The sequence below is a fragment of the Parasteatoda tepidariorum genome, chromosome 8 (genome assembly GCF_043381705.1).
Source record: "Parasteatoda tepidariorum isolate YZ-2023 chromosome 8, CAS_Ptep_4.0, whole genome shotgun sequence".
In the NCBI taxonomy this organism is placed as follows: domain Eukaryota; kingdom Metazoa; phylum Arthropoda; class Arachnida; order Araneae; family Theridiidae; genus Parasteatoda; species Parasteatoda tepidariorum.
Window position 1 is genome coordinate 14,927,085 of NC_092211.1, and position 14,761 is coordinate 14,941,845.

General features: G+C 26.6%; 1 protein-coding gene and 1 long non-coding RNA gene across 9 annotated transcripts in view; one reads left to right on the forward strand and one right to left on the reverse strand.

Annotated features, from left to right (window-relative positions):
• The window catches only part of LOC107450669 (homeotic protein antennapedia-like), a 327,250-nt gene that overhangs the window by 181,230 nt on the left and 131,259 nt on the right, over nt 1-14,761 (reverse strand). The window contains exon 1 of one of the 8 annotated variants that reach the window (XM_071183846.1): nt 13,083-13,220. The exons of 6 other annotated variants lie outside the window; for them this stretch is intronic. The gene's annotated coding sequence lies outside the window, so the exon portion shown is untranslated. 8 annotated transcript variants of the gene reach the window in all.
• The window catches only part of LOC107450670 (uncharacterized), a 93,823-nt gene that overhangs the window by 40,003 nt on the left and 39,059 nt on the right, over nt 1-14,761 (forward strand). Inside the window, exon 5 of the long non-coding RNA XR_006225026.2 lies at nt 2,037-2,097. This is a non-coding gene — a long non-coding RNA (uncharacterized lncRNA). The remainder of the gene's footprint in view (nt 1-2,036; nt 2,098-14,761) is intronic.

A 14,761-nucleotide genomic window follows, 5' to 3' on the forward strand; every position in this document is an offset into this window, starting at 1 on the left:
AATTCTGTAAAAAGAGTGGAAATTCGCAGCATGCCATTTTTACTACAATTTAAATGTGATTAAAACCCATCAGTTCGTGACAGGGTAAAAAAAAAAGGGGGTGGGGAGGAAAAAAACAAGTATTTCAATGCTTTCAGAAAAAAGCTTCATTTTCTTAACATTAGCAGTATTGCTTTCAACAACTTTGAAAACATCAAAATACATAATTTATTTTGACGAAATTGAAAGCGTATAACATGAGTTCTAAACAATAATAATTATTACTATTACACCCTGGTACTACATTTGATGTTGGACAATGATCTGCCTAGCAATTAAACTCCAAAGTTACCTATCTCACATTTCTGCGTTTTGATTTTCAATTGCATTTGAGCTACCTTTCTGATTTTCAAGCTCTTGCACCCTCATCTATTCATCACTATTAATCCACAAAAAAAAAAAACTTTTTAATAAGTTAATGTCGTAAAAAGAAAACTTTATTTACTTATTGATCTGAACTGTTCACCTTGAAAATAGTTGAACCATTTTCTAGTTAGGTTATCACTTTTTAATGCTTAAAATTTTTTACAGTTTTTTTTTCTTTGAACACTGGTTTTCAAAGATTTCTGCACGCAAGAAATACAAATAATTTATAAGAATTTAAGGAGGCATTTTTTATAATTTATTTTTACTTAAAAATAAATTAGTATTACGTATTTATTTAAAAAGTGGAGTGAGATCATTTGAAAAATGAACAACCTGTGTAATACTTCGCAGTGGGAATTTTCCATCAATGAACATTGATCATTAACAATTTCGCAATCGTATCATTAATTATTGAATTATACATGAAGCCACCGAAAAATGCTTTAAAATAATTTTAATGTGGATAATTAACAATTTCTTTTCTAATAATAGCTTAAAAAATTAAGAATAAAAAGCCACACGAAATATCATATAGAAATAACAACGTTAATTATTACTGTTTCGCGTATTTTATTTAAATAAAATAATATTTTACAACATAAATTTTTTATCAATTGGTAACTAGCAATTTTGTCGAATAATTAACAATAAGCATAGATTGAATTATTTACATCACTTCCCATCTTATCGACGAAGACATACAAAATAGTCATAAAATTAATCTATTGAAAATTTTTATAGATAAATATTGACAATTTCATTATCGAATTACTGGTTAATACTTCCAAGCCATGCAAAAGAGCTTATCAAAATTATTACATTAACAATCACTTATATAGTATTTAATTTCAACGATTGATTTGCTTTATCGATGTAAAATCTATAAATAATCATTGGCAATTAACAATTTCACCATCGAATAATTAATAAATATCCAAAAAATGAACCATCTACTGCAATTATCGCTTTATCACACGAAGCCATTCTTAATAAAATTACCATATTAAATACTATTTATGGCGTTTTATTTAAAACAAATTTATTTACCGGTATAAATTTTTTTTTTGCAATAATTGATAAATAGCAATTTAATTGGCGATTAAAGAGTACTAATAACTGATTATTAATGATGCCAAGGAAAAATCTCCCAAAAAATGACTATTATAAACGATATTTCAAACGTATTTTATTTCAAAAAGATTGTTAACTGATATAGAAATTTTTATATCAATAATTATACCTAATTAGCAATTATCTATTAATTGCATAATAACTAAGAATTAAATAACCGACGAACCCACAAAGAGAAAAGAAAAACTCTATTAGAATAAACCAACGAGATCTTTAATAGTAAAATAAAATAAAACATTAATGCGCTACTGGTCGCTTTCATACTAAGTACCACTACTCAACAGCTACTTAAAAAGTATTAGAAAAAGTCACGCATTCTTTAATAACATATGCTCTGACAGGTGAACATAAATTATTGAGAGGAAATGTTAACTGTTTAGAATCATCAACTCTTAAGTATCAATTAAGAGCAGGACGTTCACCCGAAGGCATTGTTATAAACTTTCATAACTGTTCATTATCTGATAATGCTATTCATCAATTTTTTATTTTCTTTACAGATATGAAACTGGAAAATTGATGGATGATAGAGAATAGGCAATTTGATGCAACACCTCAAGTGTAGGAAATTTTATTTATTTTTGCAGTAATTCAGCTATAAATTTTATTTGGTGATTGGAAATTACATGTGAACGGTTATTATTCAATTAAGAAATTCTTAAATGCTGTGATTATGAATCAATGATTATATGATGTTATTTTTTAGTTATTCAGCTATTTAATAGGTTTGAAGACATTCGCGTAGTTCTTCAGCTGTACACTTTACTGATTTGAAAATTGTCCAAGTCTCGTTATTATTCGATCAAAAAAAAATTTAATACTGTGATTATAACATTTGTGATAAATAAAGAAATATTTTAGTTCATTAATCATAATATTTTTTTTACTTACTTGTCAATAAACCATATTATCAAGAATATTTTTTAATATATATTTAGAATATACATGTTAATGTATATAGTAATTTAGAATGATATCGAATTCCGTCTAATTCTTTAATTAAAATCAAACCCATATTTATTTATTATATTATTATTATATTTATTTATTATGTTATTATTATATTTAATTATTATACTTATTTAATATATTATACTTACTTTATTACTTCAAGAACATTTTTCTAACATTTATTTTGCAAGTAAGTTACATTTTCATTCTCGAAAATATATTTTATAAAGTTATTTCATTTAAAAATCAGTCAAAAATAATTCGACTGAAGTTAATTACTTAAATAATACTGATTTTTTGATCAGATATGATACATTGTCAAGATTTTTTTTTAAATATTTAGAACTAATCAACTCACGCCACAGTGATAAAAAAAAGTACTTCGGTTAAATTGAACAATTTAAAACAAATGCTTAATCCTAGTGTACATAATCCTAGTTCAAATACTTCAAGTTATTAAAATGCTCTGTACTAATTAGCAATTTATGCCAACCGTTTAATTGATATATTTCGTATCTTCTAGTTGAAAAGCATACTCAATAATACATCGAAAATATTTTGTACATACGGAGAAAAAACTGAGGTAATAAAAACTATACGGTATTTAAACCAGTTATTTGGTAATTTTTCCGTTCATATGGTAACAGTTTGCCGGAAGCACTTGTTTTCAAAATTGTAGTTATTATTACCATGGATTTAATAAAACTGTGAAACTAAAAAATAAATTTCAATGAATTAATGGTTTTTATGCCATGGTCTATGGCATTACAATTAATACTAACATTAATAATTAATAACATAATAATTAATATAACAGTACATAACACTACCTAAACATTAATAACTAAATAATTACCAAATTTTACAATTAATACTAAAAGGGTAATAAACAACAGGATAACTTATAAACAACAGGGTAATAAATTATTAGGGGTTATTCTTAATTTTTGCAAAGATAATTACCAAACCGTTTCGGTAAAAATTACCGTGCTTTTTGCTCACATCATTTGACCATACTTTTTTTCCTTTGTGTATAATTAAATATGATGTGAATTTAGGATGCATTGAAAAAAATATATTCTTAATAAATTTAATTAAATAATGTGAACGCGATATTTAGTACAGTATGTACTTATAAATAGGTCGTGTATATATCTTAAGAATAATTTTTGGAAACATTCAATACTAGTACATATGTTGCAGTGACAAACAATTGTTAAATAAATTGCATAATTAAAGTTCAATTTTCTTCGAAAGAGAAATAAATTATTAAAGCGATATGCCATCGTTAATACACTATATTTTGATTGGTTTATTGCCTTTGTTTAGGCGCATTTTGTGAAAATTTCTGACAGAGATAAAGTTGAATAATTCAAGCATGATTCGTTTTTTTTTTCTCTTTACCTAATAAAACATTTTTTTTCTCCTTTTAGCTATTATATAAGTTTGTCAATTTAACTTTTTTTTTCATAGTTTATTATTTAATTTTTAGGATGCATAAAATTTTTGCTTTTTTTCGCATATTTAGATGAATATCCAAAGTATGGATTCAATTACGCAAAAGAATATTATGTTTGAAAAAAAATTTGATTTTATAGTCTATATAAAAATCGTTCCTCAACAAAACGTTCTAATATAACATGAAAAAAAGAAAGTTATCACAATACAATATATGTTAAATAGCTATTAAAAAAAAGATTAAATTCACTTTTTATGTTAAATTACAATGTGGATATAAAGCTGAATTTACTAAATTTATTTTCAACTGCTGCATTTTCTTCTCGTTGTTGTTTACAGAAAAAAAATTATCTCTTGTCGAAAACAAAAAAACTTTTGTAAATATATTTGCAGTGGGAATTTCTTTATTTTTTACATAAAATTACGTTTTACATAAAAACTTATCGGCAATATATTTTTAAGAATTTTGTAAACTTAAATAATAAATCTAAAACTTAAACTGACTTTTATTATTATTAATTCTACAAAACATTTGTTCTCTATTTCTACTTAAATAAACATTTTGAGAAAAGTCACTGACTAAGCTTCATTGTTTTCAAAACTTTATAAACAATTATTAATTTAATTTATCATCTCGTTTATATATTTATATTGATTTGTTATTTTTGATGGTTTTCTTTTAAATGAAAATAGATACCTAAATTTTCCGTGTTGATATTTTTGTTTCAATATCCAGGAATATGAAAAATTACTTTTTTTTTATTAAGAAAGTGCAAAAACAAAAATTATTATTTTGTATGCTGTTTGCATTTATTGAGGGAGCTTTACGTTTTTATAGCTTATATTTGTACGAAACAAAATAGCAATTGTAACTGGCAATTTTTTTTCTATTTTTAATTAATATACTGTTGAAAAATTAGATATTCGAAATTAAAAAGTGCATATCTATCACGTTCAGAGGATGGAAGGAAAAAGTTTAAATATAAAACAAAAACAGTGATATGAGCAGCAGAAAAGATTTTTTTTGCCACGTTCAGTCAGCTTAAAGTAAAAGTTGAAAGTAAATATTTTATTTTTAGTTAAAATGTTGAAATTAACGTAATGAAAGAGGTGTCGATAAACTATTTATTAATATATATTTATAAATTTATTATATAATTTGTTATTTGAAAATGTAAATTTAAAAACACTGAAAAAGTTTTCAAAAACTCTACAGCTATACCAATTCTGATTTCCTGATTAATATAATAACGCTATAACGAATTTAAAAAGTGATTATGCAAGTTTTAAAAATGCACGTGATTCTAAATAATAAATACAAATTATAAAATATTCAGTTTTGTGATAACTTTAGTTGATTGATGTCAAGAAATAACTAATTGGAAAAAGCTTTAAAATTATTTAATCATTATTTTTCACGAAAAATAAGTCACGTTTACATGTTTTCAATAGTTAAGTGAAAGTTTTTAAATGCTAACATGAGAAAATAGAAGGCTGGAATAAAAAATAATATTTGATTCTCTTATTCACGAAAGGAGTTCATATGAAATAAATTTAAAATACCTAAGAATCCTCGGAAATTTTTTTCAAATATCTAGACAAATATTTTAAAAGCTATACTAAATCCCTAATCACACACTAAAAACCTTAACTAAATTTTGATATAGCTTAGTAATAGTGAGTTATAAAAATCGAAATTTGAAATAACAAAAGAAATTGACTTCAATAAAACACCAATATCAAATTCTTGTCCTACCAAAAGAATTCATGCTGAAGGGGAAAAAAAATGAAAGTTAAAAAAAGTAAAGCTAAAAAACATCAGATAGGTCCTTCCAATTTTATTTTAACCTCTCTCAGATAAATTTTCGCTCTGACATCTATACCAAAGTAATAAGAAGGGAAAAAAAGTTCGAAAATTGGAAGAGAAAATAGAAAAGAGAACGGAGCAAATAATAAAGCAAGATGCGGTTAAGTTTTATCGCGCTGAAGTCGGGCCGGTAGCGACCGTTCATCGGCGCAGGCCATAACAGTCGCCATAAAACCGACATCTATGGCCCTGAAACGGCCTGTTGGGTGTCATCGTTTCCCCCTCATATAAAACTCTCGTCTGCCGCGGCTCTTTTGATACGGAAGGAGACATCGGAAGCGTGAGAATTTTTTGATATTTGCATACGATTGTTCCAATCAGATGGCTTGTTTTTGAAAATGATAGGTGCGATTGGAAATTTTCAAACAAAATTTTGTGAGATATCGAATGAGGAATATTTCAATAAGAAAATATAAATTTATTATTTTCTATTTAGAGTTTCATAAAAGAAATGATGCAATTGCTTCCTTTTTAAGTTGAGGAAGACAATAAATGAAACATTTTCGTACAAATGCAATGTTATTTTAATTTATTTAAAATTATTATCTTAAACTCTGTGTAGGAGAATAAAATAATTAAATTATTTTTTTCTTAAATCTATGCAGATAAAGAAAATGATGAAATTATTTTATACACAAATTCAGATAAATGAAGAAAATTATTAAATTCTTTTTCTTTTTAATTTAATTTAAGCATAGAACAGAAAGTGTCACGTATAAATGTGGTACGTGTTATTGTTATGCGTACAGCGAGAAAATGATTAATTATTTTCAACACAAATTTATATAAATGGAGAAAATTCTTGAATTATTTTCTGTTTAATTCTATCTAGGCTAGGAAAGTATCACGTATACATTTTTCGAACTTATTGTTAGGTAAGTTAAAATGTATATATCGAGAAATGTATATTTCTTAGATATGTTCCGTGGACAAAATCAAAGTATATATTTCTTTATAAGTAATTTTACAAAGGGTAATGATTTGCAATAAATTTGACTTTATTCATTTAAGCTGTAAGTTATTAAATTTGGAATACTTGGAAACAAAAATGAATTCACCTAAAACTAAAAAAAGGGAAAGAAATTGTTTATACTGTTTAATAATTATTACCAACTTCTTTCCTTTCGTATTTTATAGTTACAATTTCCTACATGCAATTTTGTAATTGTTTTTAATAAAAAAGAAAAGAATACAGTCCATTATTGGATTGAAGATATATAAAATCATAAAAGTAAGTCTAGCGATTAGATTTATTTTCATTTGAATAAAATTGACTAGAGTCTAGTGACTAGATTTATTTTCATCTGAATAAAAGTGACCAAAGTCTAGCGATTAGATTTATTTTCATCTGAATAAAATTGACTAGAGTCTAGCGATTAGATTTATTTTCATCTGAATAAAATTGACTAGATATTCTACAAAAAAATTAACTTTTTTTCTACTCAAAAACATTTATTCACATTATAAAAGAAATGGATTGAAATGCATTATTTTTATTTTGAAATAAAATTAACGTTTAACAAAAGTATTATTTCTTCGCACTTCACAAGACTAATTTCAGGATAAACACTAAAAATTCTGCTTTTCCTTTAAACATAAATAGCTGTAGTGTGCAATTTTGTCTTTGTTTTTAGAATTAGTTTAAAATTGGTTCTATTTAAATTTATCTTTATAAATATGGAAAATTTTCAATCATAAGAATAGTTGGATGAGTTAGAATAATTTAGGATGTTTCAGGATATACGTATAAGAAGATAAAGGCTGCAAAAGTTTCTGACCTTAGTTAACTGATTGATTTTACTACAAAATATTAGTTAAATAACATAATTCGAAAACGCGTAAATCTGAGAGTAAAAACCTCACTTCAGCGTTGAATGTGGTCTTGAAGCTGAATTAAAATTTTATTTACAAAATAAGCAAATCACTAATCTTCAGAATCGCCATTCATATGACAATGTATTTTACTTTGTTATACAATATGTACGTAGCTTTTTGTTATATAAATACTTATAATACAAGTTCCAATAAAGAAAACAAAAATATTTCGTTAAATCATAAATGAACTTTTTTTTTAATTACTATAACGCTTTTTGTAACTCCAAATGTTTTCGTTTAAATAATTTTTCGCTTTAATGTAATAAGATTATTTTAATGTTATTTAGTGAATGCCCTTAATAAGTTTTTAAATATTTTAATAACGCACTCTAAAGAATAGTGCCTCATAGTTAAAAACGAAAGAGTTTAGTAAAAAGCTGTTATTCATATTATATTATTTAGTGTTACATTATTAGCCGTAAAACACTTAATTATGTGTTACCTTTTTAAACAAATGTTGACTAAATGCAATTGAATGAGCCACATAAATTTTATATTTTTATTGAAACCATATAAATTTGCGTAAAAATTTAAAAAATATATGTTTCATTATTTGTTGTTTCATTATAATGCTTTAATTATGTATTCTACTTGTTACAGTATTTTAATTTATTATTTCTCTAATTATGTATATATAATTGTCTTCTCTAAACTGAAAAACAGCTATACATATTTCTTCCTTTTACAGACAATTACACTAATCATTCTACACCTTTTATGTACATATTTAAAAAAATTACAGTATTTAAAAAGAACAAAGTTTTATTTAGATCCGATCAAATTAATCAATATTATTACTATCATCAAAATTTATTTGTACTATAAACTTACTAATTAATCATATAAATATTTTATTAAATATTGAAAAGGTTGTGAAGGTTGTTACCTATTTCTAATATAAGACTCAAATGTTGGTCAATTTTTCATTTTAAATTTGTTCTATGAGCATACAGTATTACATATTTATGCTAACAATCAGTTTTAAAGTGTTTTTTAGTGTTTTAAGTCTTTTCAGATTTGTCAGTTATTATTTATGTCAATAAATTATAACGAAAAAAGTTAAAGACAATATATTCTTACAAATTTACAAACAAATATGTATGCATTCACAGTAGTAAGTAAAATTGTAGTGAATTAATATTAAATATAATACTTTTTCTGGAGTTTATACCATTGTTTAGATGAATATTTGAAATAGTAATCATAACATTATAATGAAAGCTCATTGAATTTTTATCAATGAAAATGTCCATCATTTATGATTAAACATTATTAAATATTTTATGACTCCTTGTTTTTAATTTAGCAATATCAACTCATGAATTATTACTATTTGGCTGAAAATAAAAGTTTCGTTTTCAGTTGTTATGTTTTGAACAATAAGAACAGTAAAAGTTTTTTAAATAATCTATTAATGTTTAATACTTCCCAACTATATCAATAATTGTATTATAATTGCTTGATTCATGCTAATGTACATCTGAAGAAAGTGTAGATAAAAGTAAGCAAAGCAAGGTTAAAAATTCAAATACGTTATAAAATCTAGTTTATTTGCTGCTTTTTTATGAAATTAAACAATACACTAGAGATTTGGAAGATATTTTTTTTCATATACTTGTTCTAAATAGTAAAATAAGCGAATGATAAACAAACGAATATTTTTAATAAAGATAAGTAAATTATTCCAGATATAAATCATTTCAGAACTTTGAAGTTAATCTAAAATATGTAAATATTACACAATTTTTTTTAAAATTATTTGCTGTAGTTTATGAAAAAATCAATCTAGTTTCAGATAAAAGAAAAGAAAAAAAAAGATTTTAAAATATTTGATGTAAATTATTAATTCCATACTAATAATTTCTATATAGTTATTTGTATTAATTCTAATTTCTCAATTCTCGTGATTTTAATAATTGTAGTTGAGAAACAAAAATATGTGTTTTTCATAAACCATTCCTTTTTTCAGCTATTTTATATATTAAACTAAACATGAATGTTTACGTTAAGGAATGAATAAAGCATTCTGTTTTAGATATTTAATTTTTAAGTAGATAAAAAATCAAACACTACATAAATTATTCGTTGTGTTGTTCCATTAAGCATTAAATTGCACTTAAATGCATTACCAAAATTTTTTCGGCTGTAAATGCTTGATGTTGTCAATCATTTTCAGTTCTATTATAAATATTACAAAGTATGACTAGATTTTCATGCCTTTTAATTAGTATGTTATTTTTAAATTTAATTTAAACAATTAATGCATTTCCTATAAGATGCTTAAATATAAGTTTAATAACCAAATTCTAAATTAAGAATTAAAACTACACATTAATGTTGAGGAATTTCTACCACTCAATAGGGTTAAGATTGATCATATTTTATTATTGTATTGATATTTTATCTGTTTACAGTTGAATTTCATCACCTCTTAAGTGTTATTATGGAATGTAAAACAATACTTTAATGTTTTATTATTTAGGAGTAAGCCTATGATAAAATTCAACCTTTTCTGATGATATTTAATCAAACAAATAAGAGTACAATCAAATTACTAAAAGGATAAATAAGATTATAAGTTGCATAGCTAAAAGTTCCAATAAAGTCTTTTTATCGTTGGATACCTCGATATTTTTGTTAAAATGCATTATTTTCTAATTTATTTACTCAAACCACGAACATAAACTGCATTACCCCCAGATTTGGCTTGTGTTTTTGAAACCTCTAAAAAATTGCTTTTATATTATCATGGTTTCAATACATTCAAATATGTCACTCTTTTGAAACAATTAAAGCTAATTTAAGCATAATATTATTCTAAATTCACTTAAATTTTTCTAAAATAATGATAAAAGATTTAGTATTAAGAAAATTATTAAAGTTAGCTCTGAATGTAAGTGTTATCTATGCAATATACAGTGACTTTCGTAACTTAATATTATTTTGATGATGACCTGACAAAGTATTTATAAGCATTGTAAGAAAACAGTAAGGAAAAGAAATCTTCTACATGTTCAGTAATTTTAGCTGCAACCGCCTAAAATTAAAAAGATATAAATTTTTTAAAATATTTCTGGTTTAATATTTTTTTATTATTCTCTTGCTGATTTGTATTAAATTAATAAAGCCGGTTTAATTTTATGTTTTTTGGGGTGTCTTCTGCTATAACGGTAATGATGATGCTCAATGAAAACGAATTTATCGTCACTTACCCTCTATCCTGTAGGAGTTCATTCCAAAAATTGGCAATGTCCATAGCCATTATCACACACTAAAAATTAGCAACTATGAGTGATATTTCAATAAATATTTTTTCAAGATAACGTTATGAAATTGGTTGATTTAAGATCGAAGTTGATGGCGGGCCGATGTCATGGGACAGATAAGTGAAAAATCTCATGACATGGCTATGATGATGGCTAACTACACACTGAAGGATGACGACGTTCTGGTGCATAAAGCCAATGGAATGATAGCCAAGTGCAGAAGGCATCGCAACTCTGAAGGTTCATAATGGAAGTGCGCACACGTAGGTGATCTCTACAGACTGAAGAAAAAAAAAATTCCACTGCGTCCCTCCCTTCTGCTAACTTTATCAAAATCGAAAAGAAGATGGGGATGTGGGGAGGACGAAGAAAGAAAAAAAAAGGGGGGCAATAGCAAAACAAGAAAAAGGCTTAATGTTACAGCGCCAGCGCAATATCAACATCCTCTTTCTTTCACTCCGGATAGAACGAAAACGTCTTCTTTTATAGTAATTGCGATCGTAGAAAGGAAAAGTACGTTGAATATTTGGGGAGGAGTGTAGCGAAAGTGTTGGGGGTTATTACATGCGGGGGTGGGTGTGAAAAAGAATCGGTTTATTTTCATGAAATTGGAATAATGGACGTAAAAGAGAGGTGGCGAGTGCTTTGAAATTTGTTGGCTACTTCATTTTCAGTGATATATGATTTTATTTTCTTTAGTTCAAAATAAAGGGTAGCTTACTGATTGATTATCGCAAAATATAGTTGGATTTCTTTAGAGAAATTGAATTCGTTGATTTTAGAATCATTAATTCTTTGATCAACTAAATAATTGGAGAATTTATTATAATTACTTATAGTAATTTTTCATACTTACAATTCATTTTTTAGAAAAATTTAGCTGCAATAATTCAATAATCTTATTAGAATGCTACAATTAGTTTTAAAATTCTTAAGGATTTGTGTACTAGCTGTTAAGTCTTAAAATATTCAAACCATTCTTACGTTTTCGTACTGTAATCTTAACAGTTTCATAATTTATGTCATCCTGAATGCGAATGAATAAGTCTGAATTAAAAGAAAATAAACTAAATACAGTAAGAGCTTCTGGATCATTTTAATTGCATATATTATTCCATTTTTCAGTATAACAATATTAAACAGTTGGTTGTTATGTTTAAAAATTTTCAAAAGATTATAGGAAATTCTGCAATAGGTTAGCATACTAAAAAGAGATTTAGAGATCTCTTGAAGTCTCAAATCCAAAACCCTGGCCTTTAGAGCTTAAGCCAATCACAATATTCTTTTCTATACGATATATGTGGGTGAAGTTTCATTTTTAGCTGTCTTATTTACTTTGAAACTGCTTTTCCTTGCTCAAAGATCTAAGAGTATGTTTCTTCTGTAGTATTAAATAGGCCAGAAAATAAGTAAAAAACAAATCAGAAGAAGTATCACCATCAGTACCGATTCTTCTTCCTGTAGTTTTACATCACAGACGTTACTTTCTCAGAAAAATAAGTTAAACAGCTGCAAATGACAGTTTCGATACTTTGACAAGTGCTATCATCAATGCCGAGAGAAAAAATTGTTGTTTGAATGATTGTGTGCGATCATTAATGACGGTAAATCAGAAAAATAGTTTCTAAAACATAATATCTGAACCTTAACCAAGATCATAATAATGAGTAAAATTGAAACACGGCTCCATTTAAGATGAAACAAAATAACGTGTAATGAAGTTTAGGGTGCATTATTTGCGCAATAATAAATTTCAGCTTGACATCTAAATGTTATTGCCTCAAATTCTCACTGTAAGGTTAAAATCCCTCCAAAATTTCTGACAAAGTTCTTGCCATAGTAATTGAAGTAAAGGACTGGAGAACAGTTACCTGCAAAAAGAGTGGACAGGGAAAATCTTCTAAAGAAGGCAAAGACCCACCCTCGGCCGTCACGCCACCAAAGACGATGGCAAGATATAGCACCGAAAAGATTATTCGTGACCGTTTACTACACTATCTGTTTTTTTTTAAGCGCGTTTCTTTTTATTTCTTTTCAGATTTTTGAGAAAAAAATTTCTTTTCTTATGATTTTAAAAGAATGAATTTTAAGATTCGCCAATAAAAACTACTTTAAATGTAAATACATACCCGTTTGCTAAAATAAAATCCAGTTTCTCGCACCTTTTACCACCACAAATATACAGCATCCAACATTACCACGCCATCTCCACAGCGGCAAAAGCTACTCTCAGCATTTTACAAACTAATCTTCTGAATCGCCAAACCCACCAAGCGTTATTTCGTGTGATGCAATTGAGATACCTAATAAACCAAACATAAAAAAATACACCTTTTGCGAACAGTAACTGAAAAAAAAGAAAGAAAAAATTCTTTTGATAGTAGTTTCTGAACATTGATAAATAGCCATTGGTGCTTAAGAGAGAGACCAGGTACACTTAATAATCCCAAGTGACAAGAGCACGTGCAATGCATAAGAGACACGCCAAAGGTAGGCTAACGAGCGTTCTTGAGTACCTGACAAGTGTCTAACATTCTTACATCCATCCTTTTCTTACGTCTTGCATATCTGTCTTACGTTTCATTTCCACTTTGGTTTGGCTGCAGATGAAAATCGCCAACAGCCGATTACCAAGATCCCCAAACTGAGTTCGTGACACTTTTTTCTATTAACACACTATTCATCTTCAACGATCTTCTGCTGTATCTGAAGATCTTTGACGTTTCACAAACTTACCCCAACTTCCTCTAGTTTTGTCAAAACTCTCACTCACTATTATATTCCTGTGAGCTAAGTTGAAGCAACTTTCCTTCTTTTTTTTAAAAAATGAAATTCCATACTCCTATAAATTTCAGTGCTACATTTATCTAGAGAAAGCTTAAACAATTTTATTTGCTAACTCGAAAGTTCCATGTCAAGTCTTAATTCGGCCAATGATAAATCATATTAAGTACAAAATTGGCCTGGAGTTAAACGGTACTTATTGAATTTGTTTTTAAGAAGTCTCTATTACTCTACTTAAACATAAATAACCTACACTCATGTAACCTTCTGTAACAAACTCATATTTATAGATTTAAATATTTATACTTGATGACTCGAAACTACAAAGTTTTAATCACTACGCGCTAATTTGACCAAAAATGACACAAGACAAGCACCAAAGTGATACCGCAAATTTTTAATTCGGTTCATATTTGTGCTAAATCTCTTACTGGAACCATTTTCATTAAGGTTCGATTTCATTGTTCTACATAAGTAAAAACACCTTATACATTTCGATAGCATACATTTACTATTTATAGTTGAAACTCAGTACTATATCATAACCATGGTGCATTTAATTCGATTAATGGTATCACGGGACGTGTATCAAAACGGCTCTATATTTAGTCCACTTTTAAGCTAAAAGTCTCAATTACATGACGTAAACAAAAATACTTTTTATCTCTATAAATTTCTAGGGTAAACTTTCACTTAAATAGTTTTAACTACTTATATTTCTTAACAAAGATTTACCATGAGAAAACGATGTTCGTTCCAATTTGACTAATTATCTAATACTAAATCGGCCTTGCATCTTGTTTATATTCTTGCTAAACTGCCTATTGAAATATTTTTCATGAAATTTCAATTACACTTAATGTAAACAAAGCTAGTGTCTATGGTTCGAAATTTCATAAATCCCACAACAATGGTAACTGATGCACGTAAAATCCGTTGAGTCACAAAGTCCTCCATGTTCCCATAAAAAATCTTACCTCTGGGGATACTGACCCAGGAGTTTCCTTGTCAACTGGATTGGTTC